This window comes from Cyrtonyx montezumae, unplaced genomic scaffold, assembly GCF_038088225.1.
Source record: "Cyrtonyx montezumae isolate F1298 unplaced genomic scaffold, pur_monq_1.0 scaffold_0, whole genome shotgun sequence".
NCBI classification, from domain to species: Eukaryota; Metazoa; Chordata; class Aves; order Galliformes; family Odontophoridae; genus Cyrtonyx; species Cyrtonyx montezumae.
In genome coordinates, this window is record NW_027071824.1 from 1,025,588 (window position 1) to 1,047,256 (window position 21,669).

Here is a 21,669-nt window from a genome sequence, read left to right on the forward strand (position 1 = left end):
ACCCTCAGCCTAAACAAAATAAAGGGTCTGAAATAGTTTCCTCTTGATTTTTGGCGTTTTCTGTAAAGTTACAAATTTTACAGAGACATTCCTAAACACAAAGTAGAAGTGCATGGCAAATATTCCCTTAACTTAGAGCCTGCGATGTTTTACTGAAGCAAATAAAATTCAATGCTCGAGAAAGTACTGAAGGATTAGGATAATGTACTTAAATACATCAGCTCTACATCTGGAAAAAAAAAAAGTAATAATCAGAACACTCTTTGGATACTTCGTTCTTCTAGCTTTGTTTTGTTTGGAACTTAATGGAATTCAGATTCAAAGAGAACTGAGAACAATAATTCCCCAAACAGAATAGCTCCTGCCACAGAAAAATACCAGAAATGCAGAAGCATATCAAGGTACCAGCAGACATCCTGGCTTTACTAAGCTAACTGCTTTGCTGACAGACAGAGGGGCACTTTTCTTTGTAGAATTCTTCAGTGGCAGAAAAACAGCTAAGCAACGTGAGCTGTTCAAAATCAGTCAGTGAAAAAAAGTGACCTACTCCTGCATCACAAGTCAATGCTGCCCACACTGGACCTGTCTCTTGTAATACTATCAACAGACTACAGGATGGGAGTAAAACTGCATCACTACAAGAACAGGGACACACGCAGATGCTGTGCACTAAAATGAAGTTGCAAAACAACAACAAAACATTACTGCTATCAAAAACTGTAGGCTACAAAGTTTGTGAAGGAAGCTGCAAGGCTTAATAAAAAGCTCTCATTATGACAACAGTTTTGTCAACCAAATGAAAGAAACTGAAGTTCACATGAGAAACAGAAAGACTTAAAAAAAAAAAAAAAACAACCACAGAATCTCCTTTATTTCTCTTACAGAGCATTCACACAAATGGAAAAGCTGATCCCACTGATTTCAGCGGGCTATATTGTAGACCACTGAATAATAGATCTTCCTTGATGTGAATTATAAGGAAGATTCAACTGATATTAGATGGCACAGTGACTGTAAAGTGTCCTGACTGGAAATTTGTCCAGGGATTAGAACAGTTCAGGACTTCTCAGGCTCCATTCCTTAAATCTGATTTTGCTCCACTAAAACCACTGGATTTTTTTTCTCTTAACTGCAAGATGTATGTATTCCAATTGTATGCCAATTCCTTGTATTCCAATAATCTGTTAGCTACGTTTTGCGGAACTACCAATACCAATAATATTCTGAGAATACAGAACTTCTGAGATAAAAGAGAGCTCACAAAAAAATAAACCTTATGGGACTATCAATTAAGATATTCCAGCTTCAAAACTTAAAATAAATGAAAAATATGTCATATGAACCTCTGTAGATATTCAATCATTTTATTTTTATTATATTGAGACCCATAATTGCACCTGGAAGGAAGGAAAAACTGGATCAGTTTGTCCCCATTGGTCTTAAAGCACATGTATAATCAAGAGACATACCTGACTCACTAGTAGAGTAAGCAGAATGAGACCAGTATTAGCAAGCTTCGCAGGAAAAAAAATAATTAGGACAGTAAAAAAAAATTCAGAGGTTTTAATTGTTCACATAGACATGAAGAAGCCACAGTACTTAAAAAGTTCAATGAAAGAATACTGAAATAAGGAATTCTGCACCTCACTGTTTGTAAATACAGCCATATATTTCACTATAGACACTAAATAAACTCTTAACTTCAACTTCCACTCTTCACCTGACACTTGAAGCATAGGATTAGTTTTAGATGGTACAATATAGTTTGTATGTAATGTGCAGAGATCAGAATTCCATACTGAATTTCACGTGTATACACTATACCATAAAAACGTAACAAATTTAACTTCCCCACACAGGACTACATGAATTTTCACAGAAATAATCATCTAGGTGTGAACAGGAACAGTCTGACTACACTAACAGAGACATCTATGCACTGAAGAAAGGTAACTTGTATTTGAAGAGAACTAGCAGTGGCTAAAGGTCTATGCTCTTAATACCAAGCTTACTATATGACAACTGAGAATGAAAAAAACAAAGAAATGTCAAAGCGGAAAAATATTTACTGAAGGACATGCTCAAGATTAAAGTTCAAGCCTAGAAACAGCTCACACCCATCCTGTTCTATGATGACAAGTGTAGTCAATTGCACCACAACACAATATAATAATGTTTGCATAAGAAAGGCCTTGCTTTTCACAAAATTGTTGCAAAAGAATGCTCTTGTAGCATACATTTTATGAAGGCAGCACTGCTGTAACTAACGTCTGCAGGAAGCAAAACAATACTTTTAATTGAAGCAGAAATTGGTAACTTTCCTAATTCAGCTCAAAGTCACAGTGTATACAAATTTCCATCAGCCCTCTACGTGAATTTCATGTGTCAATATTCCTTATTTACAGTTCAACTAAGAAGAGAAATAAAGCAACTACCTTTCTGTTCAAGTAAAGCTTCAAGAAGACATCGGTGGAGAAAAAAAAACATTTTAAACTAGGAAACCTATAATTAAAATACAGTTTCACACTTTCAAAAAAGTCACGAGTAAATATAAGCTATTTGTTTCGTTTCTTTTTGTGTCTTTTTAAAGTGTGCTGCAAAATATGCACTCCTGATACAGCCAGACATTTTAAGTGGATCTGACAACACACAGCAAACATTTTGTTTACCACAGACTTTTGTAATACAATTAGGAGACATTTGCAAATGTTAGCTTTCAGACTGCCCTTTTTAATATTGTTTAAGAACTCTGGTAGATGCACACTAAGTGCAGGTGTATTAGTATAATCAGTCTCAGGAGTACATTATCCCATTCAGCCTTCTACTAATGCTTTAGTTCAAGAATTCCAAAAAGAAAAGTCCATTTTGTGTAAAACAGACAATCTGGTACAAAGAAGATGTGTCTCGGGGACATGCTACAACAGTGAGAAGATGCAGGATCAAATGGTTTCTAACTAACTATATTCTGAAGATTTATTTCTTTTGTTTTGAGAAGTTCTGGATAGTCTAGCAACTAAATATTTAAAATGAACTGCAGAAGAGAATTACCTCAGAGGAAATAAAGGAAATTAATTTGACGCACAAAGGAAAACAAAAAATCAGCTTGCTTTAAGTTGTTGGTTTTTTGATTAGCTTTTAAGAGGTTTTTTTTAAACAAAATTATTATAATAGACTTTAACACCTTCCCTCCAGCAAAGGATAGAGGTGTGTAAGATTATACTGTCAAATTGCAAATACAAATGCCATGTTTTACCATTTTGAAGGTTAAAAAAAAAAACAAACAGCCAACCAACCAAAAAAACCCTTAATTTTAAAAATAGTTCCACTTCCTTTTCACTATTTTTCCTTTCATATTTTAAAAATAAAAATCTTAAGATCCTCGAGTCAGTATGAGAAATCAGGTGGTAGCTTAGGAGAGAAGTTTTTCTTTTTTTTTTTTTTAAATTTCTGTAAAATATCAAAAAGCAATACGATTTTTTCCCACTCAGAGTACTACCAAGCTATTAAACCTTGTTGTGGATCATCTGTGGTATGAATTATTAGCATAATTGGGGGCACGCTTTATTTTAACCTCTGCAGAACTTTCATTTCCCAAATGTGATAGATACAAAGTGCTTTTATAATACCAATAATGATTATTTCCTATGGGAAACTGCCAATTATAAGTTGGTGAAAAAGGCTATACTGGATGTACATTGATAAACTGAACACACCTACCAACAGTCAAGACTAATTAAACCCATTCTTCAAATATTAATAAAGCTTTCCACTTCCACAAAATACAGCCTGTACATTTTAGTTCAACCACACCCGTGTCAGGTCATTCATTCAACAATAATAAATATTTGACTAGTGTTTAAATACAGCATTTATACTGAACATTCACCTTTCGCTGGCAGTAAACCAAAACACGTGGGAAGTCTGAACACTTAAGCACTTGACACAAGTTCATATTTATATCAAATCACATAAAATACCAGCAAAAAATATACAGAAACAAACAAATCCCTTGTGGTCTTAAGACAAGTATTAAAAAAAAAATACAACCAAAACTGATAAGCAATTTATGGTCTATGTCTGCAGGTTTTATAAAGCTTACTCCATTATATTCTGCTGAGGTCATAAGTCCAAGAGGTAGCAGAGTCACTAGCATCATTTCCTGCTCTTCTGTCACATGCTTGTCACATATACTTGGCTACCAACGTTCAGTTGCTAAAGTTCACCCACAGAACGTTAGAGACGGAGAGACTACAGGCAGACAAAATTACAGAATGTGTCAAAGAAGAAAAAAACACCACATCACCTTCTCACCATCACATGGTCAGCTACAGTGTGCCCAGATCTACTTAAGTAGAGCAGGAATACTTTTTAGCAACACCAGCCTCTAGCATCCTGTTTGCTAAGCTGTTGCAGAAGTGAAAACATACAACACAGAAAACAGCAAAGCTTTCTAGAAGATGTAATTCCAGGAGACATGGCACATACAGTCTCTTCAGAGAGAAAGTTTGCCTTCTTAAAGCTCTCTGTAGACTCTGCCGGATGATCAGATATAGAAGGCTGTTACTCGGAGCATAGAATTCTCTCTCATATCAGAGAATAGAAATAAATCAAGTTCCACAAAGGAATACTCAGGCCACAATCCTATGCTCCCACATTGCAGAGCAGGCTTCAGCTCTCACTGATGAGCCATTCTAGATAGCATTGCTTTAATTATATTACCTCGTATTTAAAAAGGATTTGCTGTAACATCTTTGCTGGGGTCTCATTCCCATTTATGCTCCCAACAGTTTGCAATACCTTTACAATAGTATGAAATAGACATTAAAGTGAATGAAAAAACACAGCTTTGGTGAAGTTTAGATCAACACAGGAGAGTAATAACAATGAGAAATTTGATTTCAAATTTTATGTGACATTAGAAAACACTTTAACAATTAAAAGAGGAAAAGCTTATATTTTCCTTTAAAATATTCACATGGAAACTGCCTCGATTGTTTAACACTTTAGAAGAGCTAATTCCCAGTTTACTAATTGCTTATGTGCACCATTTATGAAGAAACATATATATTCTATAGTGTATGCAACAGTTTGATAAGGGAATAGAGAAAAAAACAGTTAAACCAGTACAATAAAGGAGATTTAAAAATCTCTTAAAGTTTCTCTTTTAGACTCATAAAAATATCTTGCAAGATGCATATCTACAGTCCTTAAAAACCAGATGTGCTTATACAAAAGCAGGCTGTAAAAGTCTACATGGAAAAAGACAGCTAGTTTTCAAGCATAAAGACCAAAGTGATTCAGATAGGCTTGTATGTGAAAATGTTTTTCTTTTTTTCCTACAAATTACAGATATATTATCGACTTAAAAAAAAAAAACCTACACCAAATCAAAGATTTCAGCTTCCTAAGTTCCAACACAACCACAAGTAAATGCCATGCCAATGTTTGCAGCGAATCCTTCATTTTCAGATTTAGGACAGTCAAGACTGCTTCTTGAAAGGGAAGGTGACTACCAGCATCAACTTTTGCAAACTTGAGTTCTAGGTGTGTCAAATCATAAATTTCCCTTAATATATTTGCCTATCCAAGAAGGAATTAAATGGCTTAACTACATGTAGGAATCAAAGTGCAGGAAACAACACCTTATTAGGCAATATTTAATGACTCTTACTCTGTTTTCAAATGGAAAGTTTCTGAAACAACTTGCGAAGATCAACTAAGTACCAACCTGAGGCAGACACACAATTTGCTGGAAAGGACCTCCTGAATACAAAGAGCCAGCTGTTCAGTATTAATGAATTCAAACCAAATACAAGCCACAAATACTTTAACTGCCAAGTTATTTAGCTTTTCTTCTCCCATACAGTTTCTAAAATATAAGTGAAAAACATGGTTATTTTCTAAAAGCTCCAACCAAGAGAAGGAGCAAGAAGAAAATGACTGAATGAGATTTTGTCAGACTGAGCTCAAACTTGTCAGTGGCTGACCAACAGGAGCCAGATATAAACATCTAATCATCCATCTCCCAATTTAATGTGGTAAGTGAGGCACTGCTTCCATCGCCCATTTATAAAAACACTCACTGCAAAACAATATAAATGGTTGAATCCCTCTACACAAACAAAAGCCTGGGGAAAGGACTTTTCAGACTTTGAAAAGTAGTCTATATGAGCACAAGAATTGTAAAGTCTACAGCACCTCTGAAGATACCTTCCCAACTGTTAACCCCAGACAGCAGAAGAGCTTGTAACGATCTTGTTTACACTACAGATTTTCAGATCAAACACAGAGAAGTGCAGATAGAAATCTGTTTACTCAATTTAGTTGCTGCTTTTCACTATAATGTTTAATAAGACATGATTCTTGAAAAGAAAAAACAACGGTTAAAAATATAAGCAACTGAAAAGTGGTATGTGTCATTAAGCATTAAACAACATTCCATATTTCTCTCTTTGCCATCTAGTCAATTTCTGTAAAACAAAAGGAGTCTCATCGCTCCACATAATGCAACTTCTAAAACTTGGCAGAGCAACTCTTGCACATTGTGTTTCACATTCAATAACTCAGTACATGCTTCAAAGGTCTGGCAGCAGTTCTTCTAGGAGTTATTTCATAGTTTTCTAGCTTGTGCAATGTATTGAGTTTAGAAAATTTACACTTAGTAGACTAAGAGGATGTACGTAGAGAAGAAGGAAAAAATAATACATTCAATAATTATAAATAAAATTTTGAATACAAATTTGATTTGCCACAGATATTTCTGCTACCTGCAAGGAATCATTCTGATGAAGAGCAGCATATGAAGTCTTATCAGACTTCTGTTTCCGTAGGTCCTGTGAACAAAAATGATTTGCTATGATAAACAACTGCCAACAGGGTAAGCTCAGTAACAACCACATAAGCAAATTCCCAATTATCTAATATAATACTTATTTAAAAAGCAACAGAGCTCAAACACGCAAGAAAACTAGAACAAAAGTCAATCCTGACAAAGCCACAGTTTAATGGGGAGTTTTGCATTTGATCAGAATCCTTTTACTTGAACACTCGACCAAGCAGACTAGAAATGTAATTACAGAAAGCATCACTGTGAAACTTTCCATAGCTTTGGGTTTAAAGAAGTTGGAAACAAAAGAAAAAAGAAAACAACAACCTTTCCAAATGCAATGAAATTTCTGGCAGCAGTTCAAGTGATTTTATTTTAGGCTTCACCAAAATTCAGTGAGACCTGATGATGAATGCACTGTTCACACAATATAAGAATATATATTAGTTTAAAAGAAACCACCTACTAGGCAAATAATCTTGGAGTATCAATAGTAAGTTTTGGCAGGCAGTTCCAGTAGAAGAGAGTGGAGTAATGAATAAAACATTTTATTCAAACTCATACATACATATGACCTGTTGCTTCCTCCCCCACAACATATTTCCTATATCTGACAGTTTTATTATTATATTACCTGCTTTTCCTATCATGGTTCATTTTGCAATTCTTCCTACACTTTCATACACTTGGCTTCCGTTGAGGACAGAGGCAAAAATCCCACTGACCTAACAGCAAAGTGATCCCTTGGAATTATCACCTCTGTCCCCAGCACAACTGCTCTTAAGTTTTCATGGAGCCATGGTATCCAGTTTTAGGTTGAGAAACTGGAAAGGGAGTAGTTTCCTTCACTTCTTTGTACCCTTTCCCTCTCAATTTCCAGAGGCATGCTCCTGCCACCTATTTTGAGCAAACTCCAGAAGCCAATTCAAATCACAGTCAAGCAAGCAACACGCAGAAAAAGAAGCTCCAAATCACTGAAGTCAGTGTTCACGAGCTGAGACTGCACAGAGCAATTTTTTTTTATTTTATTTATATTTTTTTAAACAAGAACTGCATTTTCAGGTTCCACTGAGGCCTAGCAACATGAGCTGATATTTTGTTTCTCACTTTCAGACTGGGTACTCTTAATGGAACAATGCACTAGTGTTGAGCACTGATGAAATACTACTTTTGAATTAAATAACAGCATAGCTTAGTTCGTTATCTAACAGTCCCATGCCTTTCCAAAAACAGCAAGTACACTTTTCTTCCAGAAGAAGGAAATCTTGAAGGAAAAGCTTTATTTTTTTAAATAAAGAGCTATCCAAACAAAAGAGAACAACCGTTCTCAGCCCAAGACAACTGGTAATTCAGTTCACTAACCACACATCCTTGTGTATATATGTATACATATATACATACACACCCACCCCATTTCCAACTAGAGTAGTGTATGCAGGAACATATGGGAATAAGAAGCCTTTATCATCATTCAGTGTCTGACTTTTTCCAGTAAATTATGGATACAGATATACATACTGGATCAGACCCAAAGCCCACCTCCTGCAGTACTGTCTCAGATGCCAACACCAGATGCTTTAGACACAGGCACAAGAATCTCATAGTAGGAAGTTATTGAATAATCTGCCCTCACACATCAGACTCATGCTGATGACTGCTGGTTTGTCTTATGGAATGAAAAATAAGTTAATTAAAAAAAAAATGGAATAATTGAGTTATATAGTTAACAAACAATAAAATAACACAGAGCCAAGAATTCTTTCATTTTGTTGCATTAAAATGTCTGAAGAGTCCAGCATGTTTAAGACAGGCCTTCCACCAAACAATTGGATATACGCAGCTCTCATCTTTGGAAGTCATTAATAGTTATGAAGCAGCTATCTGGCAAAATTCAAGACTCTTCTCCAGAAAACCACCAGTCACACATTCATTAACCACCATTCTGACAGAACAAATGGAAAGATTCATCAGAAAAATAACCTTTTAGGATTTTAGTTAGCAAGTCTAATTTTTGGTGGGATCTGTTACCTAATTCACTAGTCACTTACTTAGACTATTGGTGTAAACACACATCCTGTGACAAGAAATCAGCGGCTGGCAGCGAGAATGGGAACTGTTTTCTAGATGGAACCTGACAACTGATGTAGTAACTATCACCATTAATGATGTAGATGCTTTTTTTTACCACTTGCTTTTTAGCTCCTGGAGCTCTCTTCCCTTCTCTCTAAACCACCAACCTTTCTCAGCCTGAGCCTCTCACGAGTATATATTTCTAACTCTTTCCAAGCTCACCTTTTCCAACCAAAAGGGTTTACTCACCACTATATTTTGCTGTAATTAAACAGAACATTCTGTCAAAGGAAAATATGCAGAATACACGATTCCCAAGCAGCAAAGAATGTTTGGAAAACAATGCTTCATCTGGATGCAGAAAGCTTCATTTATTTTTCTTCTTCCTCTCTATTTTTGTATCATGTTGTTGACTCCAAGTTTTAATGACAAGATATTATACTGGGCTCAAACAAGAAGGCAATTTCTCTTTTTTTCTTCTCCTCTATAAAGCACAATTTCCATTTTGGGAGCAGTTACCATGCCCTATCTAATGATCAGGAAGCAAATACTTCAAGACTAAAATCCATCACATAGGTTGATAATGCGGTACTGGTATGAAAACTGAGTGTTGTAGCTCCATGCTGGCATATGGAAAACAAGTGCAAAATATTTGTGATGGTAGCAAAAAGATTATACAGATAGAAGTTCATCAGAATTTGGATTTTTCAAGCATAGAGAAATTATAGCATGCAGTTCTTAGAAGGAGACTGGCGTTAGCAGCATCACATTAACAGTGTGTTTGCACTTGCAATACTTGCGCAGCTAAAGGAAGATGTCTGCAGCTATGTATTCAGTATTTTGGAAGCCCTAGAAAAGAGAATGAGTTAGTCATCCAGAACTATGAAGTACTCCAACTATTAACGTAAAAACAGTCGCTGCTTCAGCTACAAAGTACCCTTAAGAATCTAGGTTTTAAAAGAGCCAGAAGACTGTCTACTATTTTATAATCACAATAGGAAAACTTCAGCAACTTGTCAACTAAGTGACCTGCTAATGATTTTAAAGACAAACTTGAGTCATTTCACTACTACCCACTACAAACCTTGAGGTTCGGGTGCTCTGTTCTTTCCCCCACCCTGCCAGAGAAGATCAAAGCATACAGAATCCCTGATGAACTTGTTTCAATCCTTCACATACAGCAGCCTGGACAAACACTATTTGCAAGCCCTAGAGAGATGCATTTGAGAGAATAATTACCTATGTCACAAGAACTGCTAGCCTGAAGCAGCCTGCTCACAATATTCCTGCCTTTCATGATTCTAGCCAATACTCCATTAGGTGTTCACAAACTCTCAGCTGCAGATCCAGTTATTCATTAATGTCTCCCAATCACAGAATCTTCATTTTCTCTTACAATTCAACATATTGTTGCTAATGGCTTTAATACACATCTTTCCCTTCCTCATCAGGAAGAGATTTCAGCCTTTTCAAAGCAGGAGGTGGGTAAGACATCAGACTGAGAAAAACATTAGTATTTCTTGAGTGCAGTCACATTCAATTATTGCATGCCTATGGGGTGAACAGCCAGTGCTAACACCACCAGGACGCTAATGCCTAAACAGAACACTTCATGAAGTGAGGCCTTTCCCTGTACATTCCGTCTAAATATAACAGTGTTTGGGATTTTTAATCATAATATATACAATCACATAAATGGTATTTACACAGGCAGGACACAATTGACTCTTTACTGAAGACAAGATAAAAAGAAAATAATAACTTTGAGGCTGATAATGAGGTTGGGGGTGAATGTTCTCAACTGCATATCTGACAGAGACTGTCACACAAATGCTGACACAAGAACATTGATAACTGCTTCGAAAATACACAAAAATACCTTCGCTCAACAAAGAACTTCTAACCTGTAAATATACCATAATTATCTCATTTCATCTCCATAAACACCAATAACAATGTGGTGATGAGTAAAACTATAGAATATTCTAAGCTGGATCATCCAGACCAGCATTTGACTCTCCACAGGACTATCCAAAACTCAAACTATTTCTGAGAATGTTGTCCAAATGCTTCTTGAACTGGCAGCAGGTTCAGTGCTATTAGCAGTGCATTTTTTTCTTAAGCTATTGCTTTGGTCAGGAATGCCCACTGAACACTATGCCCAGGTTCACATTACAGACTTCAACAGAAGTCTTCCAGCAGTGCCAAAAACGATGATCTATAAAAGCAAATTTTTGGTTGTGTAATAGTCCAATCTCTTTCCAAGTAGGAGAATGGCAGCAGTTCCTGCAGATGCCAATAGCATTAAATGGATCGTTATTATAGGTAAAAATGTATTATGATTCAGGCAAAATCTGCTGTTTGCCTGTGCTTCCAACACTTTGTAAGAAGACTGAACCTGTTAAGGATGTAGTGGCTGACATCATCTCCTGAAGATGATGTCTAAAAATCACAGATCTTAATAAAACAGAAAATCGCACAATGCTCTCACCCTTAATAACCTGATGCGTCAGCATGCTTGCTACCCAGAAAACTCTCCCAAGCATTTTCAAGATGACTAGTATTAACTTCAGTTCACTGCTTGTAGACCCTACAATTGACTGTATAAATTATGACTGCCTGGAGCTATTCTTGCTTTGGTTTTTGTTTTCTTGTCGCTGATACAAATTCTCCTCATATTTACATGATGTAAATCCAGGAATTGTGGAATTAGTTTTTCCTTTGTTCCAGAAGATCTTTCAAGATGTGTAAAACATACATCATGCCCCCATGCTGTTACGTTTAAATAGCTAAAACCATATCCAAGCGAGAAACAGAATCCACAACTTCCTTTGCCTAACTCCATGCTTAATGACTCTTCCACTACAACATAGCATTTGGTTTTGAAGGCAGGGAAGTTGCTTAAATGCAATAGTTAGCTCACTCTACCTTGCCTTTTGTATTCATCCCCTACTGCTTTACCAGTTCTAACAAGTAAGCCAATTATCCCAGCACTTCTATCACTGGCGTGATTTCATTCTAATCTCCAGTAAGAGTTATATTGCTTAAACTTGGACAAGTTAGCACTACTTGTATTTTCAGACTTCTGCTCTAAAAAGATCATTTACAGTAGCTTCTACTTTCCCAAAAAACAATGCACCTCCAATACAGGCTTTTTATTATTATTATTATTAGAAATTTTATTAGAAAACTATGTTTGTGTCCACTGGAGAAATATTTTTATTATTTACATAGAAACAAACCAATTGTGATTGAACACTGCAACAAATTTTCCAAATCCTTATAGTATATATCATAAACAGACAACTGAAAAGTAAAAAAACAAGGGCAATTGGAATGCTTTTTAGTGGATAATATCAAGGCTGTATGTGCAAAAAGTACTGCCTACAGTCATTACGCTACTTCCAGCTCCGAAATTCTGTAAGACTTGAGCACACCCTTTGGTATCAATGACTCTTCCTCTCTGAAATTTTCTTACAGCATATCCTCCTACAGCAGATCCAGGTGGAATTGGAATCTTCATCACAGAAATCGTCACAGAAAACATCAGAGATTCATAGAATGAATTGAATTGGAAGGGACCTTTAAGGTCATCTAGTCCAACTCCCCAGCAGTGAACAGGTAAACCTTCAGCTCGATCAAGCTGCTCAGAGCCCCATCCAGTTTGACCTTGAATGTCTCCAAGGACAGGACACCTACCATTTCCCTAGGCAACCTATTCCAGTGCCTCACCACTCTTACTGTAAATATGTTTTCCTTATATCCAATCTAAATTTCCTCTGTTTTCGTTTGAAACAGTTTCTCCTTGTCCTGACACAACAGATCCAGCTAGCGTCTGTCCCCTTCTTTCTTAGAGTTCCTCTTTAGATAACAAAAGGACACTAAGGTCTCCCTAGAGCCTCCTCTTTTCCAGGCTTGTACTGATAACAGGGGTTGCCACAAACCAGGTGCACTCGGTGCTTGAGCCTGGAGTCTCTCTGGATAGCAACCTATCCCTTACATGTGACAACCACACACTCAGCTTGGTGTCACTTGCAAGCTTACCGAGGGTACACTTGATCCCACTGTCGATGACACTGATGAAGATGTTGAAGAGCACCGTACGGTATCACTCAAGAATTATAAAACTGTGGAGAGTTGGCCAAGGGGCACAGCCTACTTAGGGACTGGCTGGGCATTGGTCATTAAGTGGTGAAAAAATGCACTGTCCATCACTTATTTCATAAATACGATTACTATTATTTATTTATACTCTTTTTTTTCCATCTTTCCCCTCCTCCCTCTCACCTTTTCCCCATGATGGTTCCCTCCATCCCATTGGGAGCAAGCAAACAGCTGTCTGGTGATTAGCTGTCTGCTGGCTTAAACTAGAACTTAAAGCATATATACAACTACAGTCAGACTAAAGTATGTATGAAGTGAACACAAGATGATGTGCAGGTATGTCTTTAGTATTTAAAAAAGAAAACACTGTTTTCTCCAAATGTGAGGTGAGAAGAAATGGCTGGAACCACTTACAGACTTGAACACTTTCATTGCCTTTGCAGCTGTGTTTTGAATGGCTGCACATAAAGTACAGGAGTTTAGTCAGGTCTTCACAGGACAGAAAGGTTAGTTTATTGCTTACCCTTTTACAGAATATTAAGCTACTACAAAAAGATGAGGCCACTGAGAATCTAGAATACCCTCAGCTGTGTAGCACTGATCATCCTCATACACACACATCTTAGTGTTGGGGTACCTGGTTTTCAAGAGAGCTCAGTGTTCTCTGAAGTTGCAGACTTGCAACCTCAATTCCTAGTAAAGCCACTCCCCAACATGAAAGTAAACTCTTCTTTCAGATTACATGCCTCTATTAGAACTACCCATACAGCACTTAAAACAGTATTTTAAAACTTGAATTTATCCAGATGAACAGATTAAAATGTCAAAACAATTTAAAAAATACTTACTTTTTGAAGATCGGAAGTTACTTTGTAGAACTTTCCATTGCAGAGAATCCCTTCCTCTCCCTAAAAAGAAACAAGACTTAATTGTACAAGCTAATACTTAGTTAATTAAACACAGTGAGCTACCTCTAGACCTTCTTTTTCCATTAGAAATGATTTCTTGTTATGGATTGGAGTTATGTACATTACTGGAGATGAGAACAACAGCCACTTACTTAAAGCAGAAGAACTACAGGAATTGAAATGAAGTGAGAAAAGGTGTTCAAAAAATTAGTTTAATCCACATTTCAATAAGAATTCTATGCATTGCAAGAAATTTTGAAAGAAAAAGTGCTCCACTTTGAAAATAACATTAAATTAACCATATATGATCTTTCAAATGAACCTATTGAGAAGGCTCTACCTTAGGACAGAAGCTTTATCTTTTACTTTTGTAAAGTTTCATGTTTTTTCCATTAAAATAAATTCAAGCCTAGAATTGAGTGTGTCCTCGAGGCATACAGTCAGGATTAAAGCTGACCTGATGGCCTTTAAATTTTATTAAGCATAGCAGAGTGAAATAAAGACAAAATTTATGGATGTGTATGTGCATGCATACACAGACACCCCAACAATATCAGAAACAGAGGTTTCTGTGAACCAAAAATCTCAGCCAATATAGTCCAGTGTGGGCTGAAGGTCTAGCACTTGCCTCAAAAACTTGGTGCATAAATGCTCCAAGTATCACATTAGAGATGCTGAAAGCCATAGTAATCACAATTACAGCAACGAGAGTAGTTAAGGTAGTTTCCTGTTATGCTGAAGTTTCCTGACACTGCCAAGAAAATAAAATCTATTAAAACAGACGATTGCCAGGTATTTTGTTCTTATTAAATATTAAATACTTGTGTTATTTAATGCCTCAAGCTCTGCTTTTTTGCTAGTGTACTTTCAGACTGGTTTAAGTAGCACCTAATTACACAGGATGCCCTCCACCATCCCACAACCATGCACACACTACCTTTTATTTTTAGGGTCAACACGAGTCAGCTTAGTGCAAATATAAATTCATTATTCAATACATGTTACTGTTGGGAAAACAAATTATAAAAATATTTTCAGGCATACAAACTAGTAGTCTTCAGTGGGAGATGCATGTTGGATATTTTTATTCTCCTGCAGTTTGTGGCCAAATCTGAGCTTAGTTACAACACAGTGAAACCTAGTACAGATCCACTGAAATCAGTAGCATCATACCACTCCTAATACACACAGCAGAAACAGAAGCTGATTCTCAACTGTTTTTAATTACTTACAGTTTTTAGGGCAGAATTACCACAGGGCTCTGAAATGTCTTATCTTCCATGTAAACAGATGAACACAATCTCAAAATTAAATGATAAAAATCAGCTTCTCTTCAGTTATGCAAGTATTGAAGATCCTTTGCTTTCCATCTGTTAAGTGTTTCTACATCATCTTGTTTGTGTTCAAAACTTCCCATGGTCTTTTAGTAAGTCCCCAAATTTTTTGACAGAAACGCTTAAGCTTTGGTTGCACAGGAAGAAACACAGAGCAATCCTTAATTCAGAGTACTGCTAACAGAGAAACAGTCCAGCAGCCTCAAGATCATCTTTTGTTTCACAACAGGTTGTAAAGCCAAAAAAAAAAAAAAAAAAGAAATCAAAAAACCACCAGACCTAATATTCCTAACATTTTCATTTCTTTTTTGTCTTGGGAAAAAAAAGATGATACTAAAGAAGACATAAGCAAGATGGTCTTAAATATCCAAATACATCCTTTTTGCAGAGAATGATGATTTTATGTTCCTAAATTTTGAATACTTCACCGGACAGACATCACACACCTCAAGTGCAGTTGCTGAGGCCTATAACACAGATTATAATAATCCTCCTTTTTCTTTGGACATCACAGGTCAGGCTTAAATCAGATGTTGGCCCTGGATCCTACAGACCTTTGGGGACTCAGATTGCTGCTACAGGTGCACAAAGAGCTGCTCAGAAAATTAAGAGCAACAATGTACTATTTCTCTTTCTGAAACTAAGAATTCTGAAATATAATTAAATGGACCAACCTTAGCAAATCAATAATTGCATCCAGCACAAATTATAAACAGAATTTCTCTCACAAACTAGACATCCAATTATTTGTATTTAGATACTGCTGTCTCCCTTCTTTCTTAACTAAAAGGTGTCTTCATATATACTGTGCTTGTCAGTGGATCCAGGCTTTACAGCAAAAAAGTAAACTTTTTTGCTAACTTTGGTCTCTTCACTACAGGAAAAGAAACTGGCAACTCAGCTGCCACTGTGCATGTACAAATACTTTTTTGGGTGAATCAGAATTGGTAAAACTAAAAAATCTTATTCGGTCACAGAAGAACAGTTTCTCCCAGCAGGAAAAAAAATAAATCCAACTTGTGGCTAAAAGGAACCAAGCCACCTCCAGCAGTACTGGTATATGCTGAATTCAATAAATGGATTACTATTCAAAATAACATGATGAATTCTAACATGAATCAAGAGCAGCTCCTAGTTTATACTGCAGAAACTTGCTACTCGCACCAGTCCATCTGCTTATGTGAAATATGAGATGAAATTGAACCACTGAAAGCGAACCATTTGTTTTCTAAATTGTTTAGAAAACACAGCCATTACACTTAATAGATTTGTACAGCACAGGTGACATAGTCTGGGTAAGAGAGCTGTGTCTTGCTCCTGTGCACGTTCGATGACTTCAGCTCTTCCTGGTGTGGTTGTACTTTTTTTTTTTTTTATAAATAGCCCTAAAACCTACACTGCAGCATTCACCAAAAAACTCAATCCCTAACAGAATGTCAAGCAACCCAAAAACCATAGTCAAGATCTCTCTGAAAACCTGCAAGTGCTAGATCTCAGACACTGGGATCATACCTCTTCACTTATGTGTCAAATACAGTTTTAGGTTTTCCTACTGAAGGGCCATGAACACCAAGACAGATAAAGCTTCTTATCCAGTCCCCCCAAACCAGTGTTCAGAAAGGTAAGGTTTGTTCATTGACCAGTCTTCTGAACCATTCTCTCAGCTTAAATACAAAGTATGGAATTGCCACACAGCGGGGATAGATGGGCATGCTTCAGTTTTTTCCTTCCTGATTAATAGAGAATTAAGTTTGCAAAATCCCCAGCCAAACGGTGATGCTGCATCATCATGAGGGACTACTTCCCTTGAGACTCTGTTTGCCAACAGACCCCATACCTCTACTTTTTTTTAGCTATTACAGAAGAAAACAATGTTGTCAGAAGGAATAAAAGGTTTCTTTCTCAACCATCACTAGCCAAAAAGATCAAGGGGAACAACCTGACAGTAACACTGCTAGAAACCTTCTGCAGTTTCCCACCTAAGAACACTTGGCTAGGGATTGAAGAGAACTTGCTTGAATTACCCGCTGGGAGACTGAAACTTTACAACTCCAATAAGGACCTCTAGCCTGACTCTAATTAAAAGCAGTGTAATATTACCCAATTTAGAAAAGACCATTAAAATCTTAATTTAAACATGATGATTCTAGTCCTTGAATATATCCTACTCTGAAATAGTTATCACCTACAAAACCTTCACTCCTTTAGTGCCAAAAAGAAACATCAACCACAGTTTATCTGCTGGTTAATTACTTTTAAACATATTTATTTATTTTAAATTTTACAGACCTGTATTCCCTATGCAATAATGTGGACATGTAATTCCCAAAGAGGGGAATTCAGTTTTTTTTTTGCAATTTTTTTTTTCAGGATCTGCAAATAAAACATTAAAAATAAAAAATGGCAAGAAACCCTACCAAAGTTATGCTATATCAGCCCCTTGCCTCCCAACAGGGAACAGCAAGGCTGTGCACTGCCAGATCCTGTCTTCAATGGGGCAAACTGTTCTAGCAAAGGCTATTGTACTGAATCATTCATTCTTGCCTGAAGCTTTTAAGAAACCTCAGCTTCTTCCTGGACTGGAGCCTTGCCAGGGACATCAGTCTGTTGCTGGCGACACACTCTACACACAATTTGGTGACTTCCTGCTCAAAACATTACATAATTTGAGCCTCTGGCATATCTTTCTGGAACATTTCACATAATTAATCCACAAGATCAGTAGCTATTTCAATCACCAGATAATTCCATACCTTTTCTTCACCGATACTGACCTGTATAGTACTGACTGTAGGGTCTGAGGCTGTCCACTCCCAAGTAAAAGGAAGTTGGACATTATGATTCACTGACACAGATAAAAGCAACAGCTAAACAAAGATTCACTTGCTAATAACTCTGAACACAAAGAAAAAAATAATAATTTTGCTTATTTCTGCCACAGGAATAGCACAACAGAAAATCAAATATGGAACGACTAAAGACAGTTGCATTTAGCTTCACTGAATTAAGTCAGAAACCTATTAAACAAAGCAGACAACCTGCTCCTAGTGTTTCATGTGCTACACAGTAAATACAAGTCCTATATCCGGCTCCAGCCACACAGTCATGAGTTAAAGAGTTCTCAACTCAGCAGCTGGGTACATACAGCTTAAAAATAGGAGGGCTGCTCCAGCAGTAATGCCTCCTATTTTATTATGGTGGCCTAAGATGTCAGAGGCACATGTCTGTGGTATGACAGTAGAGGTTTTACCTCCCTACTAATATTCTGTTACGTTTTGTAGCAGTCTGACAAAACAGCATCTGAAATGGAAGTGCATGTGAAGCAAAGGTACATCACTGAATTCCTCCAGGCAGAATAAATGGCACCCACTGACACTCAGCAATGCCTGCTGAATGTTTATGGAGATCAGACAGTGGATGCAAGCATAGTGAGGCAACACGTGGTGCATTTCAGCAGGGGTGACAGCTGGTGCCAGCTTTTAAGAGCATGGAATGCAGGCTGTTTGTCACTGGTGAAAATGCAAAGCTAATGGTGGTCACTATGTTGAAAAAGTGTTCTGTAGCTGTGAATCTGCTCTATCAAGTAGCATTATTTTGTGCTCTTTGTAACTCTTGTAGTTTCTATAGAAATAAATAAGAGGCATTATTTTTGGAGAGACCAATGTATAACACTTGGTGCTTGCTGAGCAACATTCTGCAGACTGTATTCCTGAAACAGGCAGACCACCTCCACAGAAATTCCAAAAAAACTGGAGGACAGAAAACACACTGTATGAAAATTATGCTAATAAGTTAGGTATGCTCTCAAAAATCATTTGAATGCAAAAAGAATCCTTCAGACATTTTCATACAGTGACTGAGTTATATTTATCTGATAAAACCATACCATCTAAACCAAGTGAAAAACAGCAGTGTTTGTGCAAGATAAAATAGATACCACAAACTCTTACCAGAATGCAAATGTAATAAGCCTAAGAAACAATCTGCAATTTCAATCACAGAATTTTAAAATATCCTGAAGTTCCTGCGTGTAGTTTTACCTACACCTTTGAAGGATATTTTGTTCTTCTCAAAAATGCAAACATTATTTTTACAGTCACCTACAGTAACTCTCTGGAACCAAAATTACCCTGCTGCAGTTCTAAGAGGTTTTTGATCTATGAAATCACAGTGGATGAAAGCAGTAACAATCCAAAACTTCACTTACAGTACTGCAAAGAATCCAGCTCAATTAGATGCAAATGTCTTTATACTCCATTGCTCAATTATTTTTGCAAAAAATGTACTCTGACAAAGATCAACTATGATTTCTCACCATATCTACGGAAAACATAAATGAAGGGGCAATCCCAGACTCCAACTTGCAACCTGGGCAGCCAAGGCAGGCACAGGGAAACTAGCAGTAGGTGAGAAGGCAAGAGGACAGATGCTCCTTTCAGGCCATTAAGCCACCAGCCCTTTATACCACTATGATCGCCTCAGGGTGAGCACAGAAATCCGAATGAAGCTCATTCATTCTCTTTGGGATGTGTCTCCGTGTTTGAGAAACTGATAGTTCATTTCTTCTTATTCGTGTTTCAAAATGTAGACAGGCAACCCCATTGCAGCATATTTTGATCTATGATGAATTTTGATTTTTGATCTCTAATTACAATTCTTGATAACATTAAGAGAAAAAGATAAGGCAGTAGTACTTTTCCCCTTGAATATTTAATGAGATAACTACTTATCAGTTATAATATTAGATGAATTGTGTAGTGCAAACCAACACTGAGTGGGCATGCCGTTTTATCCAAACCTTTTTGTTCCATAACACACTGGAAAGTACATAGCTGACCATATCAGGCTAAGATCCTCCAGTGAAGTTTAATCATAGCAAACTCTTTCAAGAGTACCAAGTAGATGTTCTCAGCTTTTAAGTAAAGTCTCCCTTTTGGCAGTCATTAACTCACATTTTTCCCTCCTTGCTTTTAAACTACTTCAGAGAATATTATTACTAAAGCCATCTGTGCCTCCAGAAAACACTCACTTCCATACCTTTCTGTCTCCCTACTGGGCTACACAGTGAAGAGACAACATTATATTTAAGACAGTTTTTATGCTAACAGATGTTGCACCACAATAAAATTGCTTTGCTACAAGTTCAAGAAAAAGGTGGTGGGAAGAAATTTACATAACCAGGCATCATCAACAAAAGCGACAGAGGGTGGTAAATTACAGAACAGACATTTAATTTCTTAAAAACATATCTTCTCTTTCTCACTTTGCTTTCCAATTTGTTTTAATTCCATAGCAGAATCTGACTGGCAGTCACTACATAATGCACTGCAAGGCCTAAGTGCCAGCAGCTTTTCTTGTCTTAACAAAACATACCAAGCTGAAATTAAATTACAGCTAGCTTAAACTCACTTATTTTACTGCTACCCACCTAAAGCACATATCCAGTTCAAACTAAACATGTTTAGTCATTGAATAATAGAAAGTATAAAAGAAATTTTCACTGTAATAAACTGAGAGATACAATTCAAAACAACCTTGATTACCATCTCAAAATCTGGCTGCAACCAGCTAGCTAAAAGTGGCATGACTGTGTTGGAAACAGAATGATATTTCAGAGCAAGAAAGTAAATAATTTCTACCAGATACTAGCACAAGAGCTGAAACCCACCCAAGAAAGCCATCTGCATTATCAGTTTGCATTGTTCTGCTGCTGAATTTTGACACTGAGTATAAACATTAAACTGCTAATACAATGCCTTTTTTCCTTTTTTTTTTTTTTAATCTTATGCACTTTCCTGGGGGAAAAATCCGATACAGCTAGGCAGATTTCCTATCCACTAATATCTGCCAAGCAGAAAACTGGGAGACATCTGTTTAATTTTGTTTGTCCAAGCAAGCTGATCAAAGCATTACACACCTGCAAGAGAGGTTTACCTAGCCTCACTGTGCAAATAGCTGGGGCCCTATGCTGCAGGCTTTATTCAGACCAGCCTCTGATGATGGAAGCCTGCACCAATTTGTGTTAGGTTGCCCAAAATAAAAATCTACACTTAGAAACAAACCAATAACTTAGTTTTCAGTCAAGCTGAACTACATAACATACAGTCCTCATTCTTAGCCTAATCTTTAACAGTTCAATTAGAATTGGTGAACGCTTATCTTCTGTTAACTCAATTCAGCTTTCTGAGCTGGGGCATTCAGTTCAAAGCTTCTCCTTTATCACTGTTTTAAGTTCATTCAGGGAAACAGCTTTTTCAACACGTACACATATACCTAAGAATTGTTTCCAGAACCATGATTAGATCTGAGTGGTGCACAACTGCAAACAAAAAAAAATTCAAGTATAGGTGAAACATCTTTCTAGATGTACATTTTATACATTTGACAGCAATTTCTACCTTATCTCTTCTATTGCTTTCCTTGTTCA

At 36.8% G+C, this 21,669-nt stretch overlaps 1 protein-coding gene across 1 annotated transcript in view; it reads right to left on the reverse strand.

The window, feature by feature from the left end:
* Positions 1-21,669, reverse strand: part of PLCB4 (phospholipase C beta 4) — a 191,634-nt gene that overhangs the window by 157,921 nt on the left and 12,044 nt on the right. The window contains exon 2 of the mRNA XM_065734812.1: positions 13,849-13,908. The gene's annotated coding sequence lies outside the window, so the exon portion shown is untranslated. The remainder of the gene's footprint in view (positions 1-13,848; positions 13,909-21,669) is intronic.